This window comes from Halichoerus grypus, chromosome 9 (genome assembly GCF_964656455.1).
Source record: "Halichoerus grypus chromosome 9, mHalGry1.hap1.1, whole genome shotgun sequence".
NCBI classification, from domain to species: Eukaryota; Metazoa; Chordata; class Mammalia; order Carnivora; family Phocidae; genus Halichoerus; species Halichoerus grypus.
This window is the reverse complement of record NC_135720.1, coordinates 47656757-47680788: the sequence shown is the minus strand read 5'-3', so window position 1 is coordinate 47680788 and position 24032 is coordinate 47656757. Positions and strand designations below refer to the sequence as shown.

The 24032-nt window shown below is 39.5% G+C and overlaps 1 long non-coding RNA gene across 1 annotated transcript in view; it reads right to left on the bottom strand.

Annotated features, from left to right (window-relative positions):
* LOC118524503 (uncharacterized) overlaps nucleotides 1-23647 on the bottom strand; it is an 82932-nt gene extending 59285 nt beyond the window's left edge. Inside the window, exons 1-2 of the long non-coding RNA XR_013440909.1 lie at nucleotides 23466-23647; nucleotides 18590-18637 (exon numbers count right to left, since the gene is read on the bottom strand). This is a non-coding gene — a long non-coding RNA (uncharacterized LOC118524503). The remainder of the gene's footprint in view (nucleotides 1-18589; nucleotides 18638-23465) is intronic.
* Nucleotides 23648-24032: the final 385 nt, after the last annotated feature.

The following is a 24032-nucleotide window of genomic DNA, read 5'->3' as shown; positions in this document are numbered from 1 at the left end:
CAACAAACTCCCAATCTAGGAGGAAGATGAACAGACAGATACACCTCAACTCACACTTTGAAAATAAGGGTTTTGATGGAGGAAAAGGAAAGTCCTATGGGAACATAGTATAGAGAACAATTAATTCCAACTAGGAAGGAGGCAAGGTGTCTAAAAAATGTTTCCCCGGGAACGTGCATTGGAATTCAATCTTAAAACATCTGATATGTGTGAAAGGGTGCGGATGAAGGCTCAGGTTTACCATACTTCGAGGAGAGATAATATCATGAACAAACCAAAGAGATGTATGTACCTCTTTTAAGCACTTACCATATTGCATTGAAATTACATGTTCATGGGTCTGCCTTTCCCACCAAATTTTAAGTTCCTAAGAAGAGACCACATCTTCATCACCTGTGCTACCAGAGCATCACAGGTAGATGCCCCTTGAATTCAGCAATGAACCCATCACGTGATCCAATCTGTGTCTTATTTAACTATTTCAGTTGTAATTCAAGTTTTCCAAAATCAAGCTTTAAAAAACCTGTAAATTTTAATCCCTGCCTAAGTCTTACCAGTTTACCAGGACCCTATATTTATCCTCTCAGATCTTGTTTCCTAATCTACCAGTTGGGAATGGGGGTGGGGTACATGGCCGGGGAAGAGTGATAACATATCACAGAGATCAAGATAAACTAGAAAACACATATCAAGACAACATATAATCTAACTCTGTGTTGGACCCAAGAGATAATTAATTTGGCTTCATTTCTTTTCTCTAAAAACGAAGAGAAATAATTGTGATTTCCACATGCTCAGTACTAACATAGATATTTTTAAAACTGTATCCCAAGGACCCTTCCCCTGTGAGCTCTTCTAAAAGTATTCTAGAGTTGAATGCATTTGGGAATGTTGGTACTATAGCCCTCTCCTGGCCAGTTACAGGGTACATCGGCATATTAAAGTCTAAGTCCTACAGTAAACAAGTCTGTTTAGTTATTTATCCTCCACGTCCTTCAAACTTATTTGACCACAGATATCTTCCCCATGATACTAGCATCCGTCAAGACACTTTATGCGGGCGCCTGGGTGGCTCAGTCGTTAAGCGTCTGCCTTCGGCTCAGGTCATGATCCCAGTGTCCTGGGATCGAGCCCCGCATCAAGTTCCCTGCTCTGCGGGAAGCCTGCTTTTCCGTCTCCCCTCCCCCTGCTTGTGTTCCCTCTCTCACTCTGTCAAATAAATAAATAAAATTTTAAAAAAAAAAAGACACTTTATGAACTCAGATCTAAAGAGGACATTCTTGGCTCACCACTGTCATTCTACCACCCACCTCACAAATATTCTTGCCCTTATACACATCTTACTGCATAAGCAGACATTGCAGGAAGGTACTTTTTTTATTGTTTGTTTGTTTGTTTTGTTTTTTGGCTCTGAATAGCTGTTGTACTAATTCATGTGTCCTGTTTTCTTAAGCATGACTTAAATAGTCCTCCTTCCATTAATAGTGAGCATTTTTTTTAATCAAAGCAAATTAAAGACCATTAAAGACTATTTTAAGGCTTATAGTTTTCTCTCTGTCTCTCTTTTTAAATCTGCACTATTTGGGTTTATGTATTTATTTTTAATGCAAAGATAAAGAAAAGTTTCAGGAAAATCTCCTTAGTGGCTCACACCACCCATGGCTATCCGGGCTCCTCATTTCTACCCCCTGCCACTATCCCTGAAACCAACCCAATACTGTTATCATTTGTCATTCAACCCCTGGCTAATGTGTCTGGGTGACGTTCAGTCCCTCTTTCATCAGTGTTTCACTTTTTACTTATTTTGCTTTCTATTAGTCCCAGCCTGAGGATATTTTCATCTTGCAAAAAATATATGTAATAATGATGCCTCTCCTCTTGTGTCGTGAAATTAGAGAACATAGAAATATCTCTTTCATAAGCTCAAAACTCTAGTTAAAAAAAAAAGCTAGAAAGCTTTTATAAAAAGTAGTAAAAGACAATAGTAGATTAGCACAAAATACACAAAATTTGGAAAATTTTTTGGAAAAAAATTTTGAAAATTTGGAAAATATTTTCACCTTCCCCTTTCCCTGCTAGTGTCCCACACCAGATTCTAAGTTCCTTAGCACTGAAATAACATCCAACTTATCTTTTTACCCCAGGGCATAGTGTTGTTGTCTTGCACATAGTAAGCTCCCAAATATTATTTAACTGAACTGAATTTATGTCTTTAAAGAGTTAATTTTTCCAGTAGAAGTTGTTTCCAAGAACACCTGGGTCTTTGAAGAGTAATGAATTCTAATTTCATATCAACTTTCTGAGTCTTTACATGAGCAGACTCTGAGTAAATCAGTATGAAAAACAAAAAGCAAAAAAAAAGTGGCCCAAAGTGTCCTGAAACTCAAACCATTCTTCATACTTAAACACCCAAGGAAAAATAAAATGTACTTTACATTTGTGTTAGAAATTCTCTCAGTTTGATGAATCCCATCTTGATTATCCAGAATTTACAACTGGGTGTTACCTTGCTCTTCTCGGCTTCAGGACAAAGGGATGGAAAAGAGAGAAAGAAAGAGAAAAGAGATGGGGAGAGAGGGAAGGAAGGAGGGAGATAGGGAGGGAGGGAGGAATGACCAAACCAAGGAACAAAGGAACGAAGGAAGGAAAAGAGGATGCTGTTATTAAGGATGCTTGTTTATTTCAAACAACTTTGACAGATTGTTCAAGAGTGAGTCTAAATTAAGTTGAATTCCTATCAGTCTTCCTCAAGCTTCAGTATTATACTGTCAGCTTCAAAAGGGAAAATTTTGATGGTGAACTTACCTTTACCATCAATCCATTATCAACAAAATTCAACAGTGAATAACTCTTATTTAAGTCAAAAAAAGAATATCTGTGAATTTTTAAAATCTTTCACTTATATTTGCTTCTGCATTTATTTCTATTGAACTTTTACAAGCTTGTCATACACAAGCAAGAAAGATCCACACCTGACATTTGCTCACAACCTGAATATTGCGAGTATGGGGCTAACTGCTTCTGCCCAGGCTCCTTACAGTTGAACTTCTGTCCTATGTGCCAAGGGAAGGCCCAAAACTCCCATTACTACTCTTTAACCAATTATGGTAAAACCATCTTTTGCATGGTACTCCATGATATCATTTTGCCTCCACATAGCAAAAACATATAATTTATTTATGTAATAAGACCACTCCTATTATTTTCCTCACTACTCTGTAACAATGAGTACTCAATTGCACTTTTATGGTACCCAATCAAAATCTCAATTCTTTATATAACCTAGGAACATTTCTGTCATTAAAACTGTCAAAAGGAATTCATCTCAATGGCTATGTTGAGACAAATGTGTTTTGACATTAAACAGGACAAAGAGCATTAAGAATTAAATACTAACTCAGCATCAATACAATAGGAACACAAATGGAGACCCCGAGTCTATACAACAACCTTCAGGTGATCTGGCCCACAATACATTTACGTTGTTTAATTCAGTGAAGTGAAAAACACAAAATAAGAAAAAGTTCTCATAGAACTTGCACACACTGAAGAAAACGTCAGCATATTTCAATATGAAAAAAAATGCTGTTATAGAGCTATTATCTTGAACATTAAATTTATTTTTAGAATAATGATCCTTAGATATTTTAGGACATTTCCATTATCAAAGAAACTCTTGATTAAACTGGCTTTATTTTCTAAGTTATAAATGGTAGAATTTTTTTTTTTTTTGGTTTTTGGTTTATTTTTTAAAGTTTTTATAAAATATTTTTTTAAATTAGAGGCGTTTTTCCCCCTTAAAATATTGTTTAATTTGAAATTTTAGTTTATCAATACTCTCCATTTGCCAAGAGTTTTGTTTTGTTTTTTTCCCCTATTGGGTTTCACTTGCCAAGACTTGTAATTCAGTTTCTAAGTGGTAAAATCATCCATCCAAGACCTGATAACAAGGGAATTCATTGTTAACACTTGGAACATTTCTATAATTATTTTGTACTTCTCTTAACAGTATTTTTATCAGTTTGTAACTATTAGGGTTTCTTTCTTTCCGCCTTTCTTTCTTTCTTTCTTTCTTTCTTTCTTTCTTTCTTTCTTCTTTTTCTTTCTTTCTTTTCTTTCTCTCTCCCTGTGTGTGCATGTGTGACTAAAAATTTTCCTCTAAAAGTCATGTTCCCTGACTTTATATTGCTGACCATTTCCTTTTTTTTCCAAGTTGGGTTTTTCACTTGGCGGTATAATCATCCTTTCAGGATACTATCACTTTATCTAAACATGCCATCGTTTAAAATGTCTATGTCCATAAAGGATTGAAAGTAGAACAAAATATCAATGTGCAGGAAAAGAACTAGGTGAGTATTTGGAATCTGGTTTTTCTCTGCAGAAAAAGCCAGTTTGTTTTCCAGAACACCACCCAGATAGTATCAAATCACATTAACTAACCATATGGACCCATTACAGAAAACCAATTTCAGAGTCACTGGGTTTTCTGACTTTGAACAAGATAATGTCATTTCTATTGACAGGATTTACTGAAATTCAAATTTAATGCAGCCTGAACTATGGTCATTACCCATACCTACCTAGAGTTATCTCACATTATGAGATCCTGCATAATTTCTGTTTTTCTCTGATATAACCAACTTTCCTTTCTGGGATGTTAATTTATATGAAATGGTACATTTAGAAATAAATATGAAAGTATCCTTGAGGCATGAAAAATTTGCTCCTCTTGAAGAGTTTCTGGTTTGGTAGTGTTTGGTTGGTTTGTTTTCTTTTTATTCCCAGAGTTAACACAAATCAGCAGTTTGTAATGCCCTAATTGCAACCAAGACCAAAAAGTCAACGTCAATAATACCAATAAAACAACTTGAAGAAAATCATTAAGTACTAGGCTAGCTGTTAATGGTGATGATAATCATAATAATGATACATTATACCTCTACAATGCCTTTCCTCTGAGTATCTCAGAGGACTTTATTGATAAATACTTTGATTTTACCCAAATAAATCTGCTTTTTCATTTATATGCACTTCAGTAAAGTTGCTTCAAATATCAGCATTAATCAAAAACGCAGAATCCCTCAATTTTAACATTTCATCCATTTATATACTTGGCTTAAAGAATACCTGTGCACTTTTTGATGTTCTAGAAACAGCTTGCTTCCTGAGAATTGATTACAGGTGTTATCACAGTTAAACATCTATTATTGTAAGAGGTACCAGAATAAATATAGATATTTACATCTCTTTCTAGGTGGAGTATAGAAATTCTAATGACCTAGAATAGCAAATCTTTAAGAAATTTGTTCTGATCTCAATAAAACTTAGGCATTTTGTTCTTCCAACTTGAATATTTGAATAGCAGAACTCTTTGTATTTCTTGAAATACATACACACACACACACACAAACTCCTTGGGTTTAATGGTGGTCTGACATATTGCAAGATACCCCGGATGTGAGAGTACTCTAGGAGTAATATTTCTTCCTTTATGCTGCGTGGACCTTTCCAGGGTTGGTGGTGTGGTGTGCCCCTGATAGAAAAGGGCAGCCTTGCCCAAGGGATATATTTTGCTCTGTGGTGAAGGCACAAGTTAGCTAATGGTCTTCTGATAGAATACATACTCACACTCCCCAGGTTCACCCATGAGCAATCCAAAACATTTGCCTTGGTCATCTAGCCAATGTTACATAAAAAAGAATAAACCCCATTACCCAGTAGGATTACTGAAAGGACTAAAAGAGTTAAAGATTCCTAATGTGATGCCAGGCATTCATGACTGCTTATGAACCTAGGGAACAATCCCACTGAAAATTAAATTAAAACCAAACAAAGCAAAACAAAACAGAAAACAGACTGAAATATAAGCAGAAAATTCAATTGCAGACTTAAGGCCAGGTCTTTTAACCTGGGGTCCAAGAATGGCCACCTCTCTAGACAGGTTGCAGGTGATTTATAAGCACAACTGGAGACAAAGATGTACATGGGAATTTTTCTAGCGTCTGTCCCTCTAATCAGAGACTCCGAAGAGTCCCTGACCCAACAAAGGTCAGAAACCACTGCCTTGCAGTGATAATAGTGTTGTCAATAGCAGTGACAGCATGACAGGAGAATCCTCTGCCTCCTTCCCTACCCACCATGCCCTCACAAACTCACTAAAGGAAAAAAAAAGTTTTGCAAATGACAATATTTGATAATTTAGTGTCCGGTGCCAATAATTTCCTGACGATTTTATTTGTAAAGGAAGGTGTGCAGCCTATGAACCCTGTACCACCGCTCGTCCATTATCTGGACACACTGTTCTCTTTCTCTTTTTCTTCCTCCTTATCCTTCTTGTCTGTAAATTCCCTTTCACTAATTTCTGGATAAATAGAAGTTAAAATGTTGATGTGTAACTGGATGGAGACACACAGTGTTTGTGTAGCCCAGTCACTGGAGCAGCTTAGAGTTTTAAAGTCCTTACTGTGAGTTAGGGTATGATTCATTCCCGTTTTGTAGATCAGAAAATGGGGCTCTGAGTGGTTAAATGACTTTTCCAATTTTAGTCAACTAATGCAGGATAGAGCGAGGGCCCAAGCCTAGGAGACCCAGACTCAAAATCCTATATTCCATCTACTGAGACTGCTATTCCCAAAGGAACTCAGCTTGGCCCTCTTTTCCCACAAAACTCCATGAAAAAAAGCATTCCAAAATCAAATGTATCTCAACTAATATGGCTCTGTATTGGAAAATATAGAAGATCTCAAAGACAACAGCAACAACAAAACAACTGCTTAACTTTCTTACCCCAGACATGACCGGAAGACCCAGTATATGCTGAATGATGCCGAATTACATCAAGCTGTGTCTTTGAAAGTAACCCTCAGGATGGAGAGTGGGGCAGGAAGTAACTTTTTATTCCATTTTCCCTAACAACTTTCCCAAAACATGTATTTTGAATGAAGCAACCATCAAAAGGAGGAGTTTTCTCTTGTCTACCTGCTTTAGTTTATCAATTTTCAGGCAACTCTGCCATGGATCTAAAGCTCCTCCCTTGGTGTCAATCTTCTCTCTACTGATGGTCTCCCCAAGGCTATTTTTCTACTACAACCAAGCACGCAATATTTTTGCCAGATCAATCTTTCTAAAATACAGGCCAGGTGACATTAGTCCCCCGCTCAAAAACGCTTTACTGATGGTGATCTACTACATAATAGTATCGAAGGCTTCTATAATCTGGACTCAAGTTACCTTTTTAATGTTGTCTTTCTATCCTGCTACATTGAAGATAATAAATATGTGGCACATTTATCACCATGTACCCCCCCCAGGCACATGTATTCATTCAACGACTAGTTGTTGAATCTCTACTGTGTGCATGGAATCTCTTTGGCTCCAGGAATATCATAAGCATGTGGTTCCTGACCTCATAGAGCTCATGACTAAGTGGAGAATACAGGCAATAAACAAGAAACTACATGAACTGTGATAAGCATTCTAAAGAAACAAAATTGCTGCTGAATACAGAAATGAGGATGGGGCTTGTGGAAGTCAGGAAATGATCTAGTTAAATAAGCTAGTTGGAGAAGACATAGCTAAAGATGTGGCATTCGAATAAGAAGAAGTCATCCCTGCAAAAGAGCATTCCAGATTGAGGGACCAGCATGTGTGAAGAGCCTGAGGTGGGAAAGAGCTTGCAGAACTGGAAGGAAGTCTGTCTGAATGGAGACCAAGGGACCAGGACTATAGCCTCCAAAGAGGCAAAGTCTATATCATGGAGGTCCTTAGACCCATGGAGAGAATTAGTTGTTTTACCCAGTGTAATAAGAAACCAACAAATTGTTTTAAGCAAAGAAGTGCCACAATCCGATTCATATTTTTTTTTTAAATCAAGGAGACATTGATAACCAGGATAAGCTTCTGCCTTCAAAGGGAACTTAAAATATAATAGTAATCATGCTGAAAAGCAAAAGTACTTAATTATAGGGGGGAAAAAAGGAGAGGCTGTTGTACAAATATGTGTTTACTTCAGATTTTTTGCTAACAAAAAATAAGACTAGAAAATTTTAGAAGATTCATTTTACGGTTGGAACAACTTAAAGTCTATCCAGCCTGTAAGTAGGATCTGGCATATTCTGTATGAAAACAAGGTGAAAGTTAGAGCTTTTAGTCACAACTTCAACTCTTTGGGCCCACAGCCATTGCAGGAGTCTGGGGGTAGGGGCAGAAATAGAGTGTAAATACATTATACAGAATACATTACACACTAAGCTTAGCCTGAATTTCAGAGTATTCCTAAGTATACTCCGTATCTAAAATTAGCTAACATCTAAGGAAATCTAACAGCTAAGAAAAGTCAGCAGAACCCCCGAAATATCAAAAAGAGAAAGCACACAGCATTCCCACCAATTTTGAGTAAGATCTGCCAGAGCTAGGATCAAGTCCTTTCTATGTTTACAGCCTGTCTCACATTAGAGACTTATTTTTTCATTTTCAAATCCGATGTAATATTTCTTTTTGTTTGTTTGTTTTTGACAAAAATGGGAGTAAACCCTAGACAAAAAGCGTGGAAATAGATTTTAAACCAATGTGTTACAGAAGCAAGCTAAACCCCAGGCAGGAGGCAGCATGGCCACCTGAAGAGTCAGGCCCTGTTACCAGACCACGGAGACCCTCTGAGGTGGGAGTCGACTTGCTTCCAATTGGGCCTGAATTATCGTATCACTGGAGACGCCGCACGAGGTGCCTACCCCATCTCCGAGACGGCTGTGTGGGCCCATGTCACCCTCACCGGCCTTGCTGCCCGGATTCTACACGCTTTTTACTGTTTACCCTCTAGTTCCTGCTACTCTAAATCAATAACCTCTTTTTTGTTACTGAAGCTTCCCTTAAAAACAGAGGAGCCAGATTCGAAAGAGAAAATGTGCTTTTTCTGCATCTTGACAGGCTCTTGCTCCCCCTGTAGAGCATCCATCCGGGAGGCGGCCATTCGTGAATGATAGGATGTATGGACACTGAAAAGCAAATCTTCTGACAGCACCTCACAGGTGTTTCAAAACCCCCAAATCCAGAGCCCCTCATTTGTTGACTCTCCCCTGGCCAGTTCCAACTCTGCCTGATGTCTCTGCCGCAGAGCGCCCAGCCCGGTCCCTGAGGGAGTCACGTGCGATAGACGGATGAAGCTGTGTTTCTGGGGCTTTCTTCGTGATTCTAACAGAGGATGTCACCCCAGCTTAACTTCTTTAACCTCTCTTTTATCAAATTCTCAAGTAACTATAGCAATTCCAAACTGCAGCTAATTGAGTTTGAAGATATTACAAATAAGCTCCTACAGCCATTGCAGTATTGAAAGAAATGATATCTTACCAAGTACGGTGGGCTCTTTGGAGAGGCCTTATGAGGCTTGATTAACAGTCTGGAGTCCACGTTGGTGCGATACAGCTCTTGGTGTAAAATATCACCCACCCAACACAGTTTGCTGGGAATCGTGCTCAATGACTACTTGAGGCAGAAGTCATTAAAGTGACACTGAGGAAATCCATTTAAAATCTGATTCCAGGAACGCCTGGGTGACTCAGTCATTAAGCGTCTGCCTTTGGCTCAGGTCATGATCCCAGGGTCCTGGGATCGAGCCCCGCAGGGAGCCCGCTTCTCCCTCTCCCTCTGCCGCTCCCCCTGCTTGTGCTCTCTCTCTCTCTCCCTCTCTCTCTCTGGCAAATAAATAAATAAAATCTTTAAAAAACAAAATAAAATTTGATTCCACATTTTTATGATACGGTAAAGAATTTTCTCTAGCTTTTAAATAGCTATATTCCTTTCAATTCTGACCCCTTTGCCTGATACACCAAGTGGCTCAGCGTGGGCCGGGGAGCTTGAGGCGGCCACTGCCATGCCCACCGCTGAGGAGTGATCCATCAGACGGGACGCATCCTTCCCCCAGCAACGCCGCAGCTGCTCAGAGGTAGAGAAACCACAAAACACCCTCAGAGGCTTGTCGTCCTTAGGAAACCACAGAAAGATGGGGAAAACAAAAAAAATCGTGGAAATGCAACGTTATCAAGAGCTAATGGGATTAGAAAACCAGATACCTTAAGTAATCAAAATAAATTAATTGATTTTTAAAAATGTCCTTTGTTGAAAATTGTTCAGCCTGTGTTTTAAGAATATAATACTTTATTTCTTTTGTAATGATTCTTGGCAAAATATAAGGCTTTATATTTCCAAAGTTCTTTATCTGAAGCCAGGCCACTGAGGCTGAATCCTGGCTCTGTCACTTTTTAGTTGTTAAATTTAGGCAACAAAATTCACTGTATCTGAGTTTCTTCTGTCAACCGGAGGCGGAGGGGGACAATTTTAAGAATCTCACACAACTGACGGGAGGGTTAAATAAGTTAATGTACATAGAAAGCTAGAACACTATGTGGCCCACCATAGGAAGAGCCAAATAATTTTCAGTTGCTATTACTATTTCTCTTGCTGTTATTTGTCGCCATCATCATCATCTTCATCTTCATCATCTGTGTCTTCTTGGTGAATTTCCATAGCAAAACAGTAAGGAGCTGTGGGTAATGTGTTCTATTATATAAATAAGAGAAACTAAGTCCCTTAACAGAATGAATGAATGAATGTTTAAGTATTTACATATTTTTTAAAAATAAGATTTTCCAACTAATTACAGCAGAGTCATGAGTAGAATTCTGAGCTCTTTCCGCTGACAGCATCAGAACTTGCTGCAGAGTGGATGCCAACATCACTTCTGTGCTGCATTCACTATATATACCCTTGTGGCATTTTCTTAAGTCATCGGTTGCAAATTCCACATCCCCTTCGAAGTGTCTATTTTCTCCTCACTTTCTCTTGCAGGCATTAGGTGTTACAGGATAAAGTCACAGCCTGTAATTTCTCCTTACCCCTAGATACTACTCCAGAGTTCATTTATTCATACTCACCTATTTTAAATTACAAAGCAGTTGACACACAGATAAGTTTCTCCCTATTTTCTGGGGACAAATTCTTCCTCCTCTTCTTCTTCTTCTCCTCCTCCTTCTTCTTTGTCCTCCTCCTCTTCTTCCTCCTCTTCCTCTGTCTCTCTTCCTCCTTCCCTCCCTCCCTCTAACTTTCTCGAGATTTCTGTTCCATCAATTATTCCCCTTTTCTAAAGTACTCAGAAATATTTCCTTTTTTTTCTCTAAACAAGAAAAGGTCTTCCCTTTCATGGCAAATCTTTACTTTCCATTCTGACTTTTCATTAAGGGTCCACAATCTCTCTCCACTCACTCCCATATCCTATAATCTAGCACATATGTTTGCCAAGCTTATTGGGATTTCTTGCTTCAAAGTGACCAGGAAACCACTTATTATTGTATCTGGTACCCTGTTTTCAACCCCTAAGTCCCTTCATCTCTCGAGCAGTGACACCAGAGGCCCCATCTCTTGCTGCACATTCTCCCTTGGAGCTCACTACGTCTATGCCATCTTCATTCTCCTCGCAACTATTCCTCAAGCTTCTCTGTCTCCACTAATAGTTGTCTTTGTTTTCTCACCTGATTTTTTTTTCAATTAAAAAAAAAAAACATGTTAGAAAGATCTGTCTTCAAGCCCTATTCACTCTCCTCCTTTACTTATCTGTGTTATGGATCTATAGTTTAAACTCTGTCTTCTCACTAAAACTTGTTCACTCCTAATGATTTCCCTATTTCTTGTCCTGATCCTGGGTAACTCTCAAGAGATTGGAAGTAAAAATGGCCTGGGATTAAACCTGAGCTCTGCCATTTACTCTGTCATTCAGGAGAAGATCTTAACTTCTCAGAACTTCAGCACACCATCCATAAAATGAGGCTTGGGATGAGGAAATTAAAAGTACATACAGTGCCATGCTGTAAAGGGGATCATGAGAAGTTACCCCCTGCCCACTCCTGACTTCCACCCCACCACACACACACATCCCTTCCCTGAGGATTCCAGCACTGAAATCAGCACCAGACTGGAGTCCCTCCCCCAACCCCGTCTCTCATACCTAGCCTATCAAGTCCACCTGCTTTAGTGCCTCCTTCCTATGGGTTTTCTTTCCACCTCCAGAGCACAAATCTCATTGCTCACTGCTGGCTTGTCACCACAGCCTTCTCCCCAGTTCCACCACCTCCAATTTCTCCCAGCCTTCAATCCACCCTGGACAATGGCACCCAATTAATATTCCAACCCACGGCTCAAAACAATTACTTTCCCAAGGCAACCCAGCTAATAAGTAAGACACAGATTTGAGTCCAGACAGTCTATTCCTGAGTCTATACTCATAGCTACAAGCCTGTACTGTATCCATATCAATGTTTGGTCCTAAAATTCAACATCCTTCATGATCTGACCCCCACGACCTTTCCAAGCTTTCCTTCCACCACACCTAAACATCAGTGTTTGATTTACTTGCACTTCCTAACATAAGCTTTCTTTATCCTTTAGGGTTCATTCAGCTATGAGTCACAAAATACTAACTCAAGTCTTTAAACAGTTAGGGGATTTATTATCTCATGTAACAAGCCCAGAGGTAGAATATTTCCAGAAGCATTTAATGTCCCAGCTTAATAGTAAATCTAAGACCCAGATTCCCTCCATCTTCCTTCCACTTTGCTACATCCATCATGATCTCATATGAGCTCCCTTTGTGGTTGCAATATGGTACCCCAGTTTTAGAAAGCACATATAGATACAACAATATCCAATGAAAGAAAGGACAGTAGCTCCACAGGGCACCATAATTTGAGTGAAGAATCTTTCCCCAAACCCTACCTTTCCCACCAGACCTTCCTTGACATCTCATTGGCCAGAGCTTTCACACTATCACCGAACAGTCTGTAAACAAAGCACCATGAAGGCAGACAGATTCAGCAGCTTCCAATATTTCTGAGATATGTCCACAGTGAAAACTACATTGTGCACCCCAACTCACTACATGCATTAATACATTTCACAATGCATATATAAAATGCAAATGGAAGGTTTATAAAATAAAATTCATCCTTACTGCGTGACACATTCAGATAGTTTGTCTTCTATTTTATTCTCTATATTACTCTATTCCACTAATCAAAAAAAAAAAAAAAAAACCCACTAAATTGATTTTGTAACTCCCTAACAGACTGCTACCTGTACTTCGAAAAGCACTGGCTTGTACTAATGAGAATTTACTCAAGTATTGTTGGAGAGAGGTGAACTCAAGAATATTATCAGGTCAGTACGGTGAAAGGGGAAATGACTGTTTTAAAGACGGCTAATACTTTCTCATTTTTGTGTGTCATAGATTATACATTAATCATTCATCCATGTATATGACACCCCTCACTCGACACTCATTTGCTAAAATTGGGATGTTTCAAACTTGGGATATTTCAACTTGCTGCTGGAAAGGCTGGAGTTTTTATTTATAATTAAAAAAAAACCTGACATTCCTCAGTAGTTTGTAAGTCACAGAAAATAAATCAAGTATTTTTTTTTAATTTCAAGATCTAGTAGTTTCTTTTGATGATACAAATAGGGTAAAAGGTCATGGGAGTTCAATTAATTTACTTTAAAATGCTCCTTTTAAATGATGTCCAAAGAATAAATCACCAAAGATTAATCAGGAAAAACTGAGTCTCTCCCTCATGTTTGGAATGTCTCAGGATCTGAGAACAGCTGGCCCCATCTCTGTTCTTTCTTCTCCTGATTCATCTTGTTCGTGATCCCAGGGAGAGGTCACCCTGGGGCCCTAAATAATATGAGCCTGTACACAGAGACCGCCACTTTCTTCCTGTCACTACCCTACCCTTAAGAACCTTGCTGAGCTCAGCAAAGGGTTTCAAGAAACTGGGCTTTGTACCCAGTCCTGCTTTTCACCCCCTGAGCCTGGCTCTTCACACACCTATGATCATTTATATTTTTACAGTAGTGCATTGGTGCATCCAATGTGCGTGAGCATCTGATAGGTACGAAGCATGGTGCGATGCTGCAAGGAAGCCCACATGAATAAGCCATAGTGCCTATTCTTAAGTGACTTGGAATCTAACGCAGCATATAATCCTGCAAACAGCTATTTAAACAGAAATTTAATAGAGGAGGTTTCCAAGAAGGGATACTGACCAATATCTGGTTTGTACCCACTAAGTGCCAGATATTGAGTGCTAGATCATTTATGTGAACGACCCCCATCAAAAAGCCATCACTCTCTTGCAGTATCATCATCTCCCTTTTGAAGATGAGGAAACTGAGGCCAGAGAGCCCCCGTAGCTTTTCCAATGGGACGTAGTTAATGAGCAGTAGAGCCCAAGAGCAGAAGGAGATCCTTTAGACTCTAAAGTTTATTGTTTTCTCTGTCATTTCCTCTGAGTCCACAGGCAAAAGAAAATTTTACCCAGATGAAAGGAAGATGTATTTGAAATATGCCTTTGAAAAAGAAGAGTGTGTTTCCCAATGATAGGGGACAGAGCGGGGAGCTGGGTGTAGATGGCAGCCTTTCGATGAGTTGTTCAGGCTGGCAAGGGCAGGCCAGGTTCAGGGGACGCTAAACAGTATGGTTTGGTTGCCATGTGAGGGGTGCTTAGGGGAACAAAAGAAAGCAAATCTAGAAAAGGTGCTAAATTCTAATTCCTCCAGTTTTTATAATTCCGTAAAGATTTCCAAAGGAGAAAGGCCATTCTACAGCTTGCCATGTAAGTTGGGGGGTGGGGGGGCTGGGGGCATGCTGGAAGGGCATGAGCAGAGGCGACCCTCTCAGAGCAGGAACCAGATGTTCTGGTCCTTCATGACCCTCACAGTGAAGCTCCGTGCTTTGCAGCTAGGAGTTCTGCAGTTTACCCCAAATGAATGAATGACAGACAAACAAAGGAGGGTTTCCTGCTCTCTCTTGCCACGTTGCTTAAGACATGGGTCAGGGTGAATTGTTGGACTGTGGGTAGAGGGACAGGGACTGACAGAGCAGAGCTCAGGACAAGCTTGACTTTTCCCTCTGTACCAGCCTCCAGATGAGTGAACTAAACAGCACGGCCATTCATTGGTTCAAATACCATCACTTCTCCAGTTATGCAGAAATGATGTGCCGGAGGGCAGAAAGTATTCAAGAGAGAACAGACAAAAGGTAGAAGAGACAAATGTCCTGAAGGATTTGCAGCAGGATCTCTGTAGCCAGTTACCCCATGGTTCATACTACCAGACCTCCAAGCCACATGTTTTTACATACCAGCTGAAGGAAGAAAGCAACCTAAAATTCTACCTGCAGGTTATTTACTGCCGTGTGGGTTAGGCGACAGGGAGGTGACATGGAGTGGCAACTTAGCAGCACATTCTGGGTGCAGCTTTGTGCAAAAGCTCAGCTTTAAAGGCTTTGCAGGTTATTAGTGTATAAACTCCAAGCAGGAAGAGGCTAAAACATGTAGCAGAACTGTTTTGCAAGATTGGTTTGCTTGGCCTTACAGCCAGATAAAAATGGACCCGCTTGAAGCAACATTCACAGCCTGAGCAAGTGAAGCCAAAGCTGTGGGGGTGGGGAGGCGAGAAAGGACGCCAAGGGGAGACAAGAGATGGAGAGAAAGTCAAATTTAGAGACACACCTGCTTCTGATACGGCGAAGACTTTGAGTTCTTAATAAGTGCTCAGGAGTTACAGTCACACTAAACAGGAAGTTGTTGGTGACAGTTCTTTTTAATGTTGGATGATACCGTCCATTGGCTCTTCTATGCCAATCACAATGCAGTAGGAAGGCGTGCTGGCCACACTTAAAGTAGCAGAGGTTAGGTGGAAAATACGAGTGTCATCCAATAATTAGAAAAACTCAGATGTTGGATACGGTGGCTTTGGATGAGTGTCACAAGGTCTGTGACTCTGATATCATGAATAGGACAACTCTCCAGATGCACATATTGAGTATTCGGGGTTTAATTCTGCAGCAGTGTCCTTTTAAGACACCGTTAAATCTGGAAGAGAATCATAAGAGCCAGTAGATGACCCTTCTGTTGAGTTACCATGTCGTCACAACTATCACATGCTGAGCTACAGAGAAGTAAAATATCAATTTCAACCTGCAGTAAGGAAACACACTCATTTTGTAAAAGCCAGATAGAGTCTTCTGTGGATTTTAAGGTGAATGTATATTACTTTGTTTATTAAGATACAATGTGTATTAACTGCCACATATGTTCATAAAACATGAGATATTTTCATCAGCATCAAAAAAATGAAATAAATATTAAAAAGTGTTTTGAAACTAAACAATCCAGTGTCAGAGGCTAAGTGCACCAATATGGTCAATAAATAGTTATTCCCTGTCTAGACTCTCATTTTCTCATATAATCTTAAAAAAGATTTTGATCTTTAAGCTGCAGACCTACACTAAACTCTGGGCAACACAACGTAACAGACAGCCTCCTCCCACCTCTGTCTCTGTCTCCCTTTCTCTCTCTACTTGGCTTCATAACTACAGCACAAATGCATTCCCAGGCACAAGAAAACTAAACACAACGAGAAGGCTGATTTCTTGAAAAATCTAAATTCTAAAATTAAGAATTTGATATGCTTCCAAATTATGTCCATACAAAAATGTTTTTATTTTGTTTTGTTTTGTTTTGTTTTGTTTTGTTTTGTTTTGTTTTGTTTTGTTTCTAGATAGGAAAATTTCGGGATATTTATTAAATATTGGATGAAACTCATTATTCTTCATTTGTGAATCCAGGAATGCTAGATTGAGGCATTTGGTGAGACTCTTTCTGCCATCATTAACCTGATTTGCCAAATCTTCACTAGTCTGTCCTAGGCTATATTTAAGCGAAGAAATCCTGTAGCTGTGATGGGATGATCTTTTGACTTTGGTAAAAATAAAATGAGATGACATTTTTCCCTTGTAGAATGAGTTCCCTTGATGCCTAGTTGCAATGCCTTGCTTCTGGACTGTGGTTTCCCGGTAATTACTCTTAACAGAAGGATGGTAAAGGTAGAAACAGAGGACACTATTGGAAGGCTTTGTAATGTCTGAACTTGGAAAAGGATACTATTCTGGATGAATTGGTGGATCTGCCTTACTTCACAGGTGAGGAAACTCCAGCCCCAAACACTTAAGATCTTGATTTTGCCCACAGGCATTATCAGTAGCAAATCCAGGAAATCCAGTTAAGAGGGTTCATGTGGTGATGAGCACGGGGTGTTATACGCAACTAATGAATCGTTGAACACTACATCAAAAACTAATGATGTACTATATGCTGGCCAATTGAACATAATAATAATAATAAAATTATCCAGTATCACATAAAAAAAAAAAGAGAACCCAACTCTTCTTCACAATTCAAGGTTCTGTCACTTATGTCCCTATGAGGCAGAAAAACAAAGTAAATTTGTCATTGTAAAATAATGGAACTCTCACCTGAAAAAGGTAAAGGAATTTGCAATAGATACACTTCATTGTGTCAGGCGTCAGGCACCATGCTTGCGGGGAGCGTCTCTGATTGTCTCGAAGCCCCTTCCCCACCCATCCCTACCTCTGCCCTCAGGTGCTGTTCTTCCTCCCCTCTGCAGTGGTGTTTCTCAGTTCTTTACATACTCACACATGGTTTTGTAGTCGTATGTTTGTAAGCCTATTTTCTCCACTAGATGTTAAATTCATCAAGAACATAATAGTTTAAAAAATAAATTTGTTAAATGAATAATGAATAAAGAATATATATATTTCTATTTTAAAACAACAAGGATAATAATGAAGTCTAAATATTATGCTATAACATATGTTAAATGCTTCACATAGGGCATCTAACCTTGTCAAGTTACATATTAGTAGCTCAATGACATCTATTGAATACCTACTCACTCTTCTCCTGGAGCTGTCAAAAAGTGTTATAATCTTTCCACATGCTAATGGTTTCACTTTTAGCATTCATTGATTAAGAAGAGATAAATGGATGGATGGATTTTCAGATGCCCGATTTCACAACTCTACAATCTCCCAAGGGACCCTAGCCCACACACTGAAAATCTCATGAAGTTTAGATTGTTCCAATACCTAGAATGAGACTTTGATCCATCATGAGAGTCATTACAATGGAGCAAAGCACCCACAACATGAGCAAAGTGCAAAGGTCTGAGAGCAAGAGAGAAAGAGACAGAAGAGGAAGAAAACAAAAACAAAAACAAACAGCAGGTCTCCATTGCTTCCTACTTTAAAATATCCCCACTAATTCATAGGTTATTGCCAGCATGTAGCTATTTCACTGCCTTCAACCCCTTTGTCACAAACAGACCCCATGTTCTTAGGCTGCCTAAGAGAGAACACATACACACTCACTCATGCACACACACACACACACGCACAGTCATACATATTCATATGCATGTGCATGCACATACGCATCCCATAGTAGCTCAAGAAGGCTATCTAAAAGCTCAAGAAGGCTATCTAAAAGAAAAAGAGACAGTCTCTGATTACATTTCTTATGAACCTGGAGAATTCCAAGTAGATTTCTTGCATTCCTTTATTTTTTTTAACCTATTTTATTAACTAAGACTGTTCTAGTTTCAAGTGATGGAAATCTAACCTGAATGGTTTAAACAAACAAGAAAGTAAACAAAGGCAGATGTAAAGAATTTATTGACTTACTGAAAAGTTCAAGGGCAGAAAAGCTTCATGCAAGGCTGGATCCAGGAACTGAAAAAAAGAAAAAGTCATCAAGATTCAGTTTTTCTCTACCTCTGGTTTTCTCCGGAGTGGGAATAACTGTCAACAAGGCTCTGTCCTCATGATGTAAAGAAAGTGAGCTAAAGTTCGAGATAACTACAGCAGAAAATGAGGTTCTTTTTCCCAGTGGTTCCCACACAATCCCATGACTGGCAACAGGTTTATGTGTTCTAAGACTGATCCAATCAATGTGGCCAAGAGGATAAGAGGTGTTGATTGGACAGGTATGGTTTACATGTGGGATGACCAGCCATTCTGTTTTGCTTGAGACTAAGTACTGTGTCCCAGAAAATCCTTGGGCAAATCCAGATGGTTGGTCTCCATCCTTTTCATGGAGCACTAAGGATGGGATTATTTCTGAACTACGGGCATTGAGAGTGTGCATAATAGCAGGGGTTGAGTGTTAAGCAGGGGAAACTTTCCCTATGCCTACATATGAACTCTAGAGCCATGCTGAACAATACAGCACCTACATGTACCCATTGATCACTTGAAATGTGGTAGTCTACATTGTAGTGGAAAGTAGGTCTGAACTTAGATGCCCATTAAGTGTAAAATGCACACTGGATTTTAAAAACTTAGTATGAGAAAAAGAATGCAAGGTATCTTTATTAGTAATTTTGTTCATTAATAATATTAATTTACTTGTTGAAATGGCAATGCTCTAGATATGTTGAGTTAAATAATTTTTTTTTTTTTTACTTTTTTAATGTGGCTATTAGAAAATTTAAAATTACACATGTGGCTCACATTGTATTTCTGTTGCCTGGCACTGCTATAAGTTTTTTAACAAGGTAATAATATATTAATGTCCCATATAAATGGTGACATACCTAAAAAGATGCTTTGAATGTATGGCATCTTTTTTTTTTTAAGATTGATTTATTTATTTGAGAGAGAGAGAGCGTGCACAAATGGGGGGGGCAGAGGGAGAGGGAGAAAGAGAATCTCAAGCAGACTCCCCACTGATCACAGAGCCCAACACGGGGCTCGATCCCAGGACCCTGAGATCATGACCTGAAGATGAAATCAAGAGTTGGCCGCCTAGCCAACTGAGCCACCCGGGTACCCCTGAATGTATGGCATCTTAAACAACAAATAATAAATTAGAGAACATCAGGCCCACAAACAATAGAAGAAAAAAATACAGAAGTCAAGACCAAATTTATTCATTCACCCCCTCCTGTCCTCATCTGTGCCAGGATCAGCCTTAAGTCCAGGAACTTCAGACCCAAATAAGAAAAGAGGTCTGTCCTGCAAGAGCCCAGAGACCAGAATAGAAGAGACTGGGGAAAAAAGAATTGTAATACAAAATAACGTCAGTAATATGATAAACTCCAGCGTCCATGGTCTGTATTGATTTAATTAATTCTATCATCCAAGTAAGTTTTGTGTATTCAATCCATACTCTACATTTTCTCCTTTTATTGCATGCCAAGTTCCTTGAGACTAGGAACAGTACACTAATAAGTTGCATACAACCCATTTCTTTGGTTTCAGGGCTCCCTTTTTACTTCATGATCAAATGTTTCTTCTTCTCTTAGTTACTCTTACAAGAAGCAGGTTAGCCCCGTGAAAGTTAATGGGCCTAGGTTCCAAATTGCCAATGTTCTTCACCAACTCCCTTACCACTGAAAGTGGTTAACCACTCTGTGCCTCATTTTCCACCAACAGCATTGAGGAACAAGATCCTAAGTGACTCTTCGAACTCGACTCCTCGAACACATGAACACACACATACACCTTTGCTTGCAATTTAGCTTATTATTATTAATCATCTGGAAATACCAAATGCTTACAAACACTCCAACTTACTGTAATTGGACTCCTTCAATATAACTATTTTCAGTCGCAGGGAGGGTTCTGCATACTAGCAATTGAGGTTCCCTCTAAACATCCTTGAGAATGTTTATTTGAAAAGATTACCTTGTTTTCCTTCAGGATTAAGTCATGGTCACTGCAGAGAGAGTTGATTTGGAAAGATGACAAGCAGTTTTTGATAGTTCCTCAAAGACTGCCCTTGTTACATGAATATACCCACAGAAAAACAAAATGTATTCTAGCCCACACATGTTAGAGACATTTTTCAAACACCTAGATTAGAGAAGATAGGTATTACAAATAACGTATTTGTTGGAGAGAGTGAAGAAATCACAAACTTGCTTGGATAAACACTATTAAATGCATACTTAACCAGTGGATTGCGACAGTTTCCCTCTGGCCCTCCCTGACAAGCCTGACTCCAGCTGTAAATTCGGTTGCAAAACTTCCTTGTCAGAGAACTCACCCTGTTAGGAGGACTCAACACTGCCTTTGAATCTGCAAGGACAGAAAAGTCAATGTGACAGCAAAGCAGTTGCCTGTGTCAGGCGTAACCAAGGAGAGAAAGGGCTTTAAATTAATCATGATTTAGGGATGCTAGTGAGCGGGTGCAAAGGCACATTCCTCCGGCGTCTCTGCAAAAAGGGGAAAAAAAGAGCCTGGAGCACTCTGCTTAGGCTACCCGCAGATACTGCCCTTCTGTTATAAACAGAATTCAGTGTTTACGGTGGGAGTTGATCTCCTGTAAACAGATAAAATGCATCAAAATCTACGAGCTTTTGGTTGAAGCAGTTATGCACAGTATCTCTCCACGTGTAGCGTAAAGATAAATGAAAGTTTCATCTTCTCTCCTAGAACCTGTGAACTGAGTTCTATAAAGCTGGGAGGACTTTAGATGATAATGTTAAATTTTGATTCCCCACAAAAGCAAAAAGCTGGTGTGAGCTTCTTATCTCAAGAGAGGTCAAGCATCACCTTCTAGATGTGCTTTTGTTCATTCTCACCTACCTTGGACAACCGGAGCACTGAAATTAGAAAAAGTAATTTGTGCTTGGCTTCTTTTTTTTTTTTAACTTTTTTTTTAATTTAATTTTTTTTATTTTATTATGTTATGTTAATCACCATACATTACATCATTAGTTTTTGATGTAGTGTTCCACGATTCATTGTTTGCGTATAACACCCAGTGCTCCATTCAATACGTGCCCTCTTTAATACCCATCACCAGGCTAACCCATCCCCTCACCCCCCTCCCCTATAGAACCCTCAGTTTGTTTCTCAGAGTCCATCGTCTCTCATGGTTCGTCTCCCCCTCAGATTTCCCCCCCTTCATTCTTCCCCTCCTGCTATCTTCTTCTTCTTTTTTTTTTCTTAACATATATTGCATTATTTGTTTCAGAGGTACAGGTCTGTGATTCATCAGTCTTACACAATTCACAGCACTCACCATAGCACATACCCTCCCCAATTTCTATCACCTAGCCACCCCATCCCTCCCACCCCACCCCCCACTCCAGCAACCCTCAGTTTGTTTCCTGAGATTAAGAATTCCTCGTATCAGTAAGATCATATGATACATGTCTTTCTCTGATTGACTTATTTCGCTCAGCATAATATCCTCCAGTTCCATCCACGTCGTTGCAAATGGCAAGATCTCATTCCTTTTGATGGCTGCATAATATTCCATTGTGTATATATACCACATCTTCTTTATCCATTCATCTGTCGATGGACATCTTGGCTCTTTCCACAGTTTGGCTATTGTGGACATTGCTGCTATAAACATCGGGGTGCACGTACCCCTTCGGATCCCTACATTTGTATCTTTGGGGTAAATACCCAGTAGTGCAATTGCTGGGTCGTAGGGTAGCTCTATTTTCAGCTTTTTGAGGAACCTCCACACTGTTTTCCAGAGTGGCTGCACCAGCTTGCGTGCTTGGCTTCTATTCAGGGGCTCTCAAAGCTGTCACAAAAGACCTACTAAGGTTCTGTTCAACTGCTACCATCAGATGGCACTTGTGAGGCAGTAAACTACGGTGGAGGTGAGCTCTCCCTCAGCTGTCAATCTCTGTTGGCTAAATAAGGCCACTTCGACTAAGAGATGTCTGCCTCCATTTCCGATTTATGTAGTTGGGTCTGCATTGGAGGGAAAGACATTCTAGTCAGCTGACTTCAGACCGACTTTGTTCCTGTACCAGGAGCCATACCTTGTTAGCTCAACAATTATCAGCCCATCCAGGCTAACTTAGGAAAAAATGTACCCTCCTCTAAAGAACTGCTGACCATGGTGGTGGGCAAGCGTGGGATTCAGTGATGGAGATGGATGATGTCCGGGGTTGAGACATGTTCAGAGATAGAAGGGAACTTGGTCTTTTGTCCTTCCGGTAAACCTCAGTGTGGTATTACAGGCCAAGTCAGTGAACCAGATTCATTTGTTTCCACAGCCCTCTCTAACTAATGGGACCAGGATTTTGCAGGGCTTTAGAAAATCACTGGTCTAGGCTATTTGGCCACAGTTGTTTGTCATGATGATACAGCAGTTATCCCTCAGTTCTTTACTCTGTAAATGGAGAGATACCCGCTGAAGACCCAACAGCACCAGAGCCTATTTTAAAAATGTTCCTTTGGCTTCATCCTATAGTGTCATTTCTATCATCATAAAACTATTACGGGGCCCAAGAAGTTCCACCAAGCACGGCAGGACAGAATGGTACAGGAGCTGCTCTTGTCCATGAGGTCTCATGACAGAAACCCCAGAGCACTTCATCTATGCAAAGGTAATCAGTACATATAAACAACAGAATACAAATGCCAAAGCTGTAGAAAGGAGCAAATACCAGCATCTACAGAAAATAGAGTTGTAGGAATAATATAAGTAAATATATTTATTATATTTTTTCTTTCTAATTAGTGAAATTTTGAAATTGAATCCAGGATAAGGAAAAGAAAAGGTGTGCATGATTATGCTGCTTCTTACCTTCAGTGGTCCGACGCTGAACTAGAGAAGCTAACTAACACATGGCCACTTTCGTGATAGACTCTTTCAGGCAGCATTGGGTATCAAGCAGCTTTCAAAAATAAAACCATTCTATTTTTTTTATACAGAAGAATCACAGCCATCAGTGAAGTCTTCTTTGAACATCAAGAGCAGTCTTCGTATGCACCAAGGGAAATTACTAGAAACGTTTGTAGGCACTCCCTCTCTAGAGATCTTTACGAATAGGATAACTTTTCAACAGTTTTGTGTGACTTTCTCTGAAAGCAGATAATAGGCAAAGAGATCCTTTCAGAATCCTCTTTAGTTTTCTCATTCATGAGTTATTTTCCAATCATCCCATCCATTGGCCTTTTCTGCATCCTGCAGTCAAATCTTGAGAAAAGACAATCAGAGAGGATGAAGCAAATAGGGTCAGGGTGCCTGATAGGATGGTAACGATAGAACAGTTAATAAATATTCAACCCTTTATATATTCCAAGAGATACTTAGTACTCTATTTCAATTTTCAAAAGAAGGCAAAAAATGTTGCAATCTTCCTGTCTAGAC